This window comes from Macrotis lagotis, chromosome 1, assembly GCF_037893015.1.
Source record: "Macrotis lagotis isolate mMagLag1 chromosome 1, bilby.v1.9.chrom.fasta, whole genome shotgun sequence".
NCBI lineage: Eukaryota > Metazoa > Chordata > Mammalia > Peramelemorphia > Peramelidae > Macrotis > Macrotis lagotis.
The window spans coordinates 371,016,377-371,029,278 of record NC_133658.1 but is presented as its reverse complement, the minus strand read 5'-3'; the positions used below and the strand labels follow the sequence as shown (position 1 = coordinate 371,029,278).

The following is a 12,902-nucleotide window of genomic DNA, read 5'->3' as shown; positions in this document are numbered from 1 at the left end:
TCAGCTCTCTGTATTTGTTTCCTTATCTGTAAGAAAAAGGGTCTCTCAGATGCTCTCTGGGATATGTGGGGTAGCTCTAAAACTCCAAAGTCTAGAAAATCAGGGACTTGGCTGTCTACCTATCTGAAGCTGTCTGGTTCCAAGTAACCACTGTAGATTTAGATTTGGCCTAATTTGTCTCAACACTGTGTCTGAGAAGACTTGACTTTATTAGCAGCTCTCCCTGTCTTACGTCATGCCTACTTTCTATCCATTTCCCCTTGTTTCCTTCTCTTCCCCGATCCTTGATGGTTATAGACTCAACCTGGCTTCAGTCACTTATTAGTTGTTTGACTGTGGGCAAGTCACTTTACCCATTTGCCTCAGTTTCTTCAACTGTAAAATGAGCTGGAGAAAGAAATGGCAAACCACTCCAGTACCTTTGCCAAGAAAGCCCCAAAAGGAAGTACACAGAATTGGACACATCTGAAAAAAAATAAACAAACTCTCTCTTTTTCTCTGTGCCTGTATGTCTAATTATTCAGTCATTTTTCAGATGACCTTCTTGGGGGTTTTCTTGGCAGAGATATTGAAATGGTTTGTGATTTCCTTCTCCAGTTCATTTCACAGATGAGGAACTGAGGCAAACAGGGTCAAGTGGCTTGCCGATTGACACAAGCAAGTGTTTTGAGACAGGATTTGAACTCCTGAAGCTGTCTTCTTGATCTCATACCCAGTGCCCACTTTATCACTTAGTTGCCCTATATGAACACATGCAGTAATCATAGCAATACCATAAATTGGAATGATGGTCATAGGGCCCATAGATTTGGAGCTGGGGTGGACTTAGAAGTCTAGCTCATTCATTCAACAGATGAAGAAACTGAGTCTGAGAGAGGTTAACTGACTTGCCCAGGGTCACATACTCCTGAAAGAAGTATGGCACAGTGGATAAAGCACCAGCCCTGGAGTCAGGAGTACCTGGGTTCAAATCCGGTATCAGACACTTAATAATTACCTAGCTGTGTGGCCTTGGGCAAGCCAAATAACCCCTTTTGCCTTGCAAAAAAAAAAAAAACCTAAAAAAAAAAAAGAAGTATGGGACAGGGGCAGCTAGGTGGCAAAGTGGATAAAGCACCTGCCCTGGAGTCAGGAATACCTGGGTTCAAATCTGGTCTCAGACACTTAATAATTACCTAGCTGTGTGGCCTTGGGCAAGCCACTTAACCCCGTTTGCCTTGCAAAAATCCCCCCAAAAACAAACAAAAAAAAAGAAGTACGGGGCAGGGGAAGAACTCTGGATTTAGGGTCAAAGGATTTGGGTTCAAATCATACTCTGACACCCATCTGGCATAGGCCAATCACTTTACCTCTCTAGTTCTGTTTCTTCATCTGTATAATAAGGGGATTGCACCAAATCATCTATAAAATCTCTTTTTTACTTTCAAAATCTGTGATCCTATGATCTTGGCCTACCACCAAATGGAATTAGCAATTGCCATGGAGAATTCCGGAGGACCAGCAGGGTGGGAGAGCTGTATCCTACTGCAGCTAAAAGGAAATGAGAAGTTGGAACAATCTTCCAAGTTCCAAATCACCTTGAGGACCAACTTACTCTTTCCATTTGAGAGAATTCTTTGTCAAATCCTGTATTTTGTTACCTGTCTCCATCTACTGCAACCAACTTTGGATTTTAGCTTTCTAAATACCCCAGGGACTTGGTTGTGATATGTCTTTGGGTTGGATTTCTACTTCAGACTCCTTTGAGGAGATCTGGTCCTTCAGCTCCCCAATACTTCCTTCTGTTCATCTTGACCTATTTGCAACTTCTTGAAAGCAACAATAAAACCCTATTAATATACCTTATGACTTATTGTGGGAGGGGAGTAGAAGTGGTATAGTTGGCATTCCCTCTAAAGAGAGGAAACAAAATAAAAATTTCCCTGGTCTCCAACACTGAATGATGCTCTAAATTATCAACAACATAAACTGAACCTGGAAATTCCAAAGCTGGAAATCATAGGCCATAGGACTCCATACTGGAAGGGACCTCAGACACTCTTTTAAAAGTGAGGAAAGTGAAGGCCAAAGAGAGGAAGTATGTTGTATAAGATCCCTCAAGTAATTCTCTGATCCCTGATATTTTCTTTTTTCACCAATGTAGCAGCCAGACATGGGTACAAGAGGAATGGCTGTCTCAAGACTGAATCACAATCTACTTGGCTTGGTTGTTGTTATCAGTCATAGAGCTGGAGAACTGTTGGTTATTTCTGAAAATCTCATTAAAGGATGTTTAGGCTAGTGTATTTATTTTATATTTTTTAGCCTTTTGCATATTACATTTAAAAGTGCACAAGAGTTGCTTTTTATTGACTGTTATAGGTATGTACAATATTAGTCTTGCTGTTTGTTGTAGTATGTACTGGAAACAAAATGGATGTTCATCAGTTATGAATATCTGAAGAAGTTGTGGTCTGTCAATATCATGGGCTTTTATTTTGCTGTAAGAACAGCAAAAATGCAGAATTCTCTGAAACTTGGGGAGATTTCATATAAACTGAAGAAAAGTTAGTGAAATAACCAAGAAAATAATTAATAGGATTTGTCATGTCATTAAATGACATATGACATGACATAACAAAAGGGAAAACAACATTGAAAGATTTTAGAACTCTGATCAATGTAGTGAACAACCTTGAATCCAGAGGACTGACAGTGAAGCATAGACTTTCCTCCTTTCAGAGACTTAATTTTATCATTCATGACCTATACCTGTATTGTACTTTGTTTCACAGAAAGGTCCTTTGTAGGGAGGAGGGTGATCAATGATAGTGATTTTTTAAAAAATCAATTGCACTTCTTAGAAAAATGGAGTAATGCCATCTTTGATCCTATGAAGAAAAATGAGTGGAAATAAATGGACAATGATTTCCACTGGGGATCAAAAAGGCATGTTATAATATGATACACATTCAGATTGAGGAATAAAAATGTGAATAGTTACTAAGCAAGTTCTGTTGTTTACATTGAAATTCAATGTTTAAATCTGATAAGAGTCTGATAGCCAAGATTTGTAGGGAGTTAACATAAATATTTACAAAGTCATTACTCAGTGGATAAGTGGTCAAAGGATATGGACAAAAAGTTCTCCCCCCCCAAAAAAAAATTGCAAGGTATTATTGATCATATAAAAGATTGCTTCAAATAACTAATAATATGAGTCATGGAAAACAAAACAACTTCAAGATTTCATCTCACATTGAGCAAACATGACAAAGGATGGAAATAATGTTGGAGGAGCTTTGGAAAAAAACAGATATGCTTACATTTTTGGTGGAGCTGTGGATTGGACAACCATTTGGGAATGTCATTTGGAACTATTCTTTAAAAAAATGACTAAAATATCTATACTTTTTGATCTAGAGTTCACTGGTAGATCTGTGCTCCAAGGAGATCAAAACCAGAAAGGTCTATTATTTGCAAAATATTCATAAGAACACTTTAATGGTAAGCAAAAAGTTATAAACAAAGTACATGTCCATCAGTTAGGGAATCAGTAAATTTGGTATATGAATGTAAATGAATATTACCTTACTATAAAGAAGCATTGCATATGAAGAAGTGAGAAAATCTAGGGAAGATTTCAAGGAAAGGATGAAGAATGAAGTAAGTAGAACCAGGAAGAAAGTATACACAACAATGACAATAATATAAACAAAAAGAACAAAAACTTGAAATTGAACATTATGAAATTATGATTAAGTTCAGCCCTAGAGAAGAGTTAAGACCATGGACTTTACTTCTCTCTTTGCAGGTGGGGCCTATGGGTGAAACATAATGTATTTTTTTGTTAAACACATTTGGTATTTTACTTGAACTTCTTTTTTCCTTCTTTTAAAATCATTGTTACAAGGAATGGCTTGTATACATACGCATATAATACACACAATACACATGTAACATATATATATATACATGTGAACATGTATACACACATAATAAACATATATACCCAGATACAAATAAATATAGATATAGCTATAGATATATACCATTCTTATTCCCTTGGGGCTTGGTTGTGATATTTCTTTGAGTCAGATGGAAATGGATATATTTGGAGATAAAGATGATGCAAAACAAGCTATCAATCAAAAAATTAAAAAAAGAAATTCAGTGTTAAGTTTCCAATAAAACCTTTCATTAAAAATAAATTTTAAGTGTTATTTAAAAGATAATATTTCTCTTTGGAATAGAAGTGTGGTATAGGGGAAAGTGAACTGGACATAGAGTTAAGTATCCTGGTGTTCAGTGCTGTCTCTGACACTTGTTAGCTGTGTCACCATAGTCAAGTCACTTTGATCCTAGTTTATTCATCTATAAAATGGGACAATAAGAATATGGCTCCTTGGCCCTTGATGCCATTGTTTTGAGGAAAGTGAATTGTTGCTCTTTATGTGCTAAAGAAAAGTGAGCTATGTGAGACAAGGCTTAGTGAAACTCTAACTCATGGATGTTCTTTAATCTCTACTTTTTCCAAAGGGGAAGAAGAAGGAAAGCAGAAACCTGAAACATGGATAAGATGGGTTGTCATTTTTTTGGATGGGGAAAAGACTGGTTGAAATGAACATGAGGGGCAGTTTTTGAATTCATAAATAATTCTATCCCTCTACCCTTCTTTCCCCTTGCCCCTCTTCTCTTTTTTAAGATTTTAAGATTCTGATTTTTTCATCTAAAAGATAAAAGACTAAAGCTTTCAGATGGGTTATTATTGAATAATTCATTTATTTCCTTTCTGGTTATGCTGTTGATGCTGAAGACTTCACTGCCATAACTCAGTTGCCCTTTCATCCTGTAATGTATCTCTGCTGATACCCTTCTTTTAATGAAGAGTTCCTTCTAGAGTCTCCATTTTGTAAATAATCCCTGGTCATTCATTCCTGCTCTGCCTGTGTTTCTAACTCTCAGGACCTGACCATCTCACAACTTCTTTCTCTCCCTCCCCCCCTGCCTTTTTTAGTTCCCTTTTATGTGTTCTCTTCCCCTTTTAGAATGTAGACCCAGACCGTCTTTTTTTCTTTTCCTTTTCCTTTTTCCTTTTATTTGTATCCCCATGATTTAGGACCTAGGAAACATTTAATAAATACTTGATGCCCATTTGATTGATTTTTTTTGTTTTTTGCAAGGCAATGGGGTTAGCTGACTTGCCCAAGGTCACACATCTAAGCAATTATTAAGTGTCTGAGGTCAGATTTGAACTCAGGTCCTCCTGACTCCAGGGCTGGTACTCTATCTACTGCACCACTTAGCTGCCCCCCATCTGACAGATTTTGAACCTTATCATTTTTTCATAACTATGACAAAATATTTGGAAATGCTTGTGTATTTTGGAATTTTTCCTTCCTTCATTCTTCTGTCCAATGCACTCCTCACCTTAATTCATCAAGTCTTTATTAAATATATGACTTTGTTATAAATTTGTCAACTCTCCATGTATCTTGAATGTTATATCCTTCTCAGATTTAAAGATTGAATGTCAATACAAATAAACTTAGTTGCTATTCACATTTTTTAATTAATTAACTTTAACCCATATCAAATAACATTTGATTCTGTCATATGGTGTGCTGAAGACTGGGTAGACAAAGAAAAAAATGCAAAGTAATAAATCCCTGTCCTTATTGAGACCATATCCGCACGCGCGTATGTGTGTGTGTTTGTGTGTGTGTGTGTGTGTGTGTGTGTGTGTGTGTGTGTGTGTGTGTGTATGTGTCAAGGGTGGGGAACAAATTTGATGAGTGAAAGTATGGCATGGTAAAAAGGACCCTGGATCTGTAATCAGTAAGACAACTTTAAACCTTGCCTTGTATATTTACTCTATGTGTTACCCTGTCAAGTCACTTGACCTCTCTATGCCTCAGTTTCATCATCTGAAATGAAGAGTTGGATTTGATGTCTTCTAAGGTATTCAAGGTACCTTAAGTTTCAATCTTATTGATGTATGATTTTTTTATCACTCATATCTATGGAGCTGCCCTTCCTGTGATAAAGTGTAATAACTAAGTAAAAAGTATATAGACAGCATTTCTGCCCTAGGAGTCCCCAGTTTTTTGCTGAGGAAAGGTCTTTATCCTTTAATTTGACTCTATCAAATTTTTAAAAATTAATTAAGCATTTTTATTATTATGTACTAAATGAAAGGGACACAAAGACAAACAGGAAATTTCCCTCCCTCTTGAAGGTAACATTTGAGAGAAGGGGAGAGAAATCCAACATATATAAATATATATATATATATATATATATATATATATATATATATATACATATATTTTTTTTTAGGTTTTTTTTAGTTTTTGCAAGGCAATGGGGTTAAGTGGCTTGCCCAAGACCACACAGCTAGGTAATTATTAAATGTCTGAGGCTGGATTTGAACTCAGGTACTTCTGACTCCAGGGCCGGTACTCTATCCACTGCACCACCTAGCTGCCTCCAACATGTATATATTAAAGTATAGTCAGGGAACTTGAGGTAGGAAGAGGCATTAAGTACTGAAATGGTGATCAGGAAAAAAAGACATTTTTAAATGAAGTAGTACCTGAGTGAAAACTTGAAGGAGTCTTGTAAATGAGGCAATAAATCTCATGAATCATGGGCAATCTCTGCAAAAGCATGAAAGCAGAAGTGGGAATGTCTTGTATGCATCATAGCAAGTAGGCTCATTTGGCTCAAATGGAGGATGGGTTAGGTGGAATAATATGAAAGAAGTTGGAAAAGTAAATGTGAGCAAGATTGTGAAGGGTTTTTAATGCCAGACTAAAGCATTTCTATTTTATTTTTTAAGATACTAGGACTCATTGAATTGAATAATAGGATACTCCTAATCTAGAACTGTTAATTCATCAGCTTTTTGGAAATAGATTAGACAAAGGAGAGACTATATGCAGGGAGACCACTTAGAAGGAAATCAATTTGAGAAAAGTTGTAAAAGTAGAAATGACCAGACTTGGTCATCTCCCATGATTGTCTTGTACCTTCTTCTCTTTTTATACTCTTTCCTTGGGTAATTTCAAATTCAGTCTTGATCTTACTCCTGAAATCTGGTATAATATTATTCACTGGCTGATGGATACCTTCATCTGGAATAAATAAAATTATCTCCTCAACATGTTCTCATTTTATTTTCCCTCATATTTATCTTTCTTCAAAATTTGACTTTTCTGTTGCTGGCACCACTATCTTTCCATTCATTTCCCTTTATAGAGTGAACTCTGACTCTTCCTCTTCATCCCTTCATGTCTAATCACTTGTTCATCTTTGTCAATATTGTTTTCATATCGTTTCTCATACCTCTCACATTCATACAGACTCTGTTCTTATTCAAGTTCTCCTTATTACTTGCCTGAACTTTTGCATCAGCCTCAACTGATCTCCTTGCTTTCAGTCTCTTTTCTCTCCAATCCATCTGCCATATAACTGCTGAACTGATATTCTAAAAGTCCAAATCTAAAGATGCCTTTTTTTTAAAAAAAAAAAAAGCAATTGGAGTTAAGTGACTTGCCAAGTATCTGAGGCTGGGTTTGAACTCAGGTCCTCCTGACTCCAGGGCTGGTCCTCTATCTACTGCATCACCTAGTGGCCCCTGAAGATATCATTTTTAACAGATCCCATTGACTCACAATTACCTATAGGATAAAATGCAAAATTCTTTGACATTCCTTTCCAGTTTCTTTTCATATTATTTACTGTTAATCATTCTTTATTCCTGTCAATCTGGCTTTCTAGCTATTCCCCATTCCAGTCAGTTCATCTGTTCTCTGTAACTTTGGCCTAGTAGTCTACTTTGAATAGAATGCCCTCCCTTCTCACCTTCATCTCATAGAATCCTTACTTTCCTTCAAAGTATAATTCAGCTTCCACTGTTTAATCAGTTCTCTCTTTACCCTCAAAGCTATTATCATTCTTAAAATTACTTTCTATATATTTGTCATTTAGAGGTGCAGTTTATTGTAGTGGATAGGATGCTGATCTCAAAGCCAGAAAAACCTTGGTTCAAATTCTTTCTGACCCTGGGCAAGTCACTTAACCACTTAGTGTTCTGGGAAGCTCTCTAAGACAATAAGGTGAAGAAAATAAATTGGATTTAGAGAGAAACTTTCTGTATCTGTGAGTTCTGTTGAATTATAGTAGCTCCTATCCCTCTCTCTATAATTTGAATTTACTTACTTGTGTACATATTGCTCTTCCTCCTGTAGAATGTAATTTTCTTGAGGGTAGGAATGGACTAATTTTTGGCTGTTTCCCATACCTACCAAAATGCTTTTCATATTAGTATCTTAATCAATGCTAAATTGAATTATTAAATATGAACTTGAGGAAGAGGTTAAAAGTCCAGGATGACTCTAGAAGGATGATCATATTTTAACAGAAACAGGGAATTGTAGTGATGATGGAGTGAATTTAGTAGAGGAAGATTGAGTTTACATTTTTTTGAATGTGTACTCTATGGAAAAAAAATAAATCAAGGAAATGCATAAAATGTCAGAGCTGGAAAGGACCTTAGTATATAAAATGATAAAGCTGGAAAGGATTTAAAAAATACAGAATACAGACTGCTAGATTAGTAAGGAATTTCAAAACTAAGAATATTAGAAAGTAGAATATGGAATATAAGAGCTGGAAGGGATCTTCGAAAATAGAAGAAAGAAAACATGGCATACTGGATAGAATTCTAAACTTGAAGTCAGTAACACTGTGTTTCAAATTTCCTTCTGATATTTATTAGCTATGTGACCATGGGCAGGCCATTTAATGCATCAGAGCATCAGTGGAATGAACTTCCTCAGTAGATATTGGGTTTCCCATCCTGGAATGTCATTAGACAGAGACTGAATGACCACAATTGTTTTATGGATGAGTCTGCCCAGATGGTTACTGAAGGTCCTCTGAATCTGTGATCTATCTAATCTATCTTTCATACAGCTGCTAAAATAATGAGACTATGAGTGTGATTTACTATCTTGCTCAAAAACCTTCAGTGAGTCTCTATTACTTTTAGAAAATATAAATTCCTCAGGATGAGATTAAAAACCTTTCATATTTACCTTTCCAGGCTTATTTCCTAATATTCCACTTAATCTATTGGCTAGTTCATGGGCTTATTTTGAAGCTCAGATGAGAAAACATCTCTAAAATATTGTTTACTGTTTTGATAATTGAAGGTTAGAAGAAACTGTAGAAGATAGATTGTTAGAGCAAAAAACATAAAATGTCTTATCTCTTTGGGGGAACTTCGAGATGATCCAAGTCACTTTCCCTCATCTTACAGGTAAGGAACCTGAGGCTAGAAAAGAGAAATGACTTGCTTATCCTCAAACAGAAAGTCTGTAAAGGGACAGGATATTTTTTTGTTTTGGGAAGAATAGTTCAAGAACGCTTTTTCCTTACTTCTGTACCTCTTTAATTCAATGAATCTGTTATCTCAATGAGGAATTTATGAACAAGAAAAGCATTTAGAGGGAACTCAGTAATTACCAAACTCTGAGTTTAGTGTTAGGGTTTATGAAAATGAAAGTGAAGATCTTCCTGAGGTTCTGTCCTCAAGAAGCTTACATTTTTTTTTGGTTTTTGCAAGGCAAACGGGGTTAAGTGACTTGCCCAAGGCCACACAGCTAGGTAATTATTAATTGTCTGAGACCAGATTTGAACCCAGGTACTCCTGACTCCAGGGCCAGTGAAGAAGCCTACATTTTGATGAAGAAGACAACACATATGGGGAACAGTGGCCAAGAAGTAGTTGAAATGGTACCTGGTTGAGCACATTCTCTTTAAGATTAATGGCAGTATTGATTGTATTTCTGGAACTGGAAAGGTGGGAAGAAGGCATGCTTAGGGAAGCAGTTGTTGAGAAAATGGACAGGCAGCAGTAGAGAGTAAAGAATGACTGAGGCCTGCCTGAAATAGTAGGCCCCTGTGTGGGGTCCAAAATTGTCCAATCCCACCCACACTGGCATTGGACATGGAATTTGAGCAAAACAGGATGGAGATATCTTTGTCAGCATTCTTGTGGTTGCACAAGTGAACCTTATAACTGGTAAACAAGTGGTGATGAATGTTGGATTAAAGTCTGAGACCTACTATAAAGGCCTATTCTATGAACCTATGTTATCTAATTATCTCTATATGATTTATATAAAATATACTGGAATAGAGTAACAGTCCAAATGAATCATTTCTCACACTTGGGAAGCCTCACCAGTCAGACCATCAGATGAGAATTCTAGAGATTAAAAGGTTAAGTCCTAAAGAAATGGTAGGTTTCTAGATTTGGTGGCAAGGGAAGTCAATGGGTACTCTTCAAGAATAAATATTAAATAAAATATTAAATAAATATTAAATTAAATTAAATTAAATATTAAATAGGTCTTTTCATCATGTGTGGCACTTGTCATCATGGACTGGCACTTGTCCATGACAGCTAAATTTTTGACAGGGAATCATCAATTCACTGGGTATTGTTCTTTGAATGTCTTAAAGATTACATGGATACCAGTGAAATACATAGACAGTTCTTCCATTATTCAGTGTTCTCACTCTTAGCTTACTTTCTTTCTCAATCATTTATCTCTTCAAATATTCTTTGACCTGTTTTTTCTGTGTAAGTCTTCATTAGTAATATGTTGTAACTTAACTCATCTCTACTACTTTTTAGAGATTCTAAGGATCTAAGGACAGATACTAGGAAAGAGACCTTTTTGGAGAATTACTTCTTCATAATACTAAGATCCTAAAAAAGGGGAATTAGAACTAAGGGAGAAAAATGAGAAAGAAGAAAAAAACATAGAAGTTTTAAAAAGTATGCTTTGCTCATGCCATATAAATGCCATATAGAATAACCATAAGAATAAAGATATACCTTGTTTTCATGGAAACAATTGATATCATTAAAAGTCCTAGATCATTTCCCCAAGAGAGCATCTCTCCTCTTCTTGTTCAATTCTGGGTCCAGTTCATTGATCATGCTCATTGTCTGTCTAATATGAATGTACTGATGGTCTAGTTCTATGGACTGTCAGACCTTGTTTCTATCTCTAATAACATTTTTACCACCTGTACCCTTCTGTCCACTTGTACAACCACCACCTTAGTTCAACCTGTTATCACTTTATTGCAAGGACAATTGCAACACTCTTAATTGATCTCCTTGTATCAGATCTCTGCCTACTTCAATCTATCCTCAAGTAGTGTCAAACTTTAATAGAAATGGATCCCTACTGACATATAACTATTTAGAAAAGCTCAAATCAAAATGATTTCAGTTGTATTTTTTATTTATTTTGTTACACATTTCCCAGTTACATTGTAATCTGTTTCCAGATGGCACCCAGGAGTTTTGAAGATCACTTGCTGACTGTGGGCTATTTGTTACCTATTTTTCTACACAGCTGTCAAAGTGAGTTTTCAAGTTTGTATTACCATGTAATTTCCCTCCTTAATAAACTCCAGTGGCTCTGAATTGCCTCCTTTATAAAAAATAAAAATCTTCCACTTGACATTTCAATTCCTTCTCAATCTATTTTATTATGTATTATGTATTATGTTATGTATACTAGAGTATCTAGGGGGTCTTATACACTATGGTCCAGTCAAACTTGCCTTCTGGTTGTTGCTCATCTGTGACACTCCATGCCTGGAATGCACATCCTCCTTCCCTCTGATTCTTCAAATCTTTATCATGGGCATCCAACCTTTTAGCCCTTCTGGCCTGTAGCACCTAACAAACAATATCAAGGGCTGTATATAGAACTTAATATTTATTTATGACTACAATTTAACTCATATTACCAGTGAGTATAACAATAAAATAATGTAATAATGTTACATGAATGGACTTTGAGGGCATCATGTGACCCATGGGCTATGGATAGGCACACCTGTGGGTTCTTTCCAGGATTAACTCTAAAACCACCTCCCAGGTGAGGTCTTTCTTGAGAGATTGATACAATTTAACACAGTGTAATCTTAAACAGGAGCATCACATCTATAGCAGACCTCATATCTATAAAGAATTTCTTTTTCATTTGGACTTTGTGTTGGGCATTCCCCATAATAGTAGCAAATAGCTTTGGAAAGTATGTATAGCTATGTTTTATGATTTGCTTTATAATTGTCTTGAAACGTCATTGAACAAAGTTACCTTATAACTACAACCAAATTAGTCAGAATCTGTAATGGACAGGACATTTTTAGCATGTGGTTTTAGAAAAAAAATGGTCAAAAAGAGTAATTACAAGGGATTTAGTAAAAAAAATCTTTAGAATAACTGCAAGGATCTCTACAATCAGAATGCAATTTCCTTTGAGGGCAATCTACTGTCTTATTTATACTTATATCTTCTCTGGAATCTAGAATAATGTAATTTTAATAGATGCTTGCAAATTGAATGAATTCTACCTTAGTTCCCTATATATGGAATCCCAAGTATTTTCCTTAGCCAATCCTACCCAAATACTTTTCTAGTCTTCCAGAAAAGGATGCTCAACTTAAATGCCTTCCCTGATTACTGAAGGAAGACTGTTTCCTTTTTATCAATTTTACATTGTTCCTTTTATATCTTTTGTTATAATCTATTTTTAGTATTATGTTAAAGTCCGTCCCCCTATTGTGTGGCTCAAAGAGAGGCAGGATAGACACCTCTTGTCTTTTCTTCCCCTATTCTTCTTCTTGGGAGACTTTAATTCCTGCCCACAGATGAAGCAGAAGCCATTCTGTTCTCTCAGAATAGGTACTAGGCTAGATCTGGTCCCTTAAATACTATTTGTTAAAGGATATTATTTTCAGGTTCAATCTAACTTCTGCTTGCTTTTCATTATGGGAAGAGCAAGGCCCTAAGACTTGACTTCCCATCAAGATGAACTTGAATGAAC

General features: G+C 35.8%; 1 long non-coding RNA gene across 1 annotated transcript in view; it reads left to right on the top strand.

Moving 5' to 3' along the window:
* The window catches only part of LOC141506006 (uncharacterized), a 134,323-nt gene that overhangs the window by 88,257 nt on the left and 33,164 nt on the right, over positions 1-12,902 (top strand). Inside the window, exon 5 of the long non-coding RNA XR_012473751.1 lies at positions 11,353-11,428. This is a non-coding gene — a long non-coding RNA (uncharacterized LOC141506006). The remainder of the gene's footprint in view (positions 1-11,352; positions 11,429-12,902) is intronic.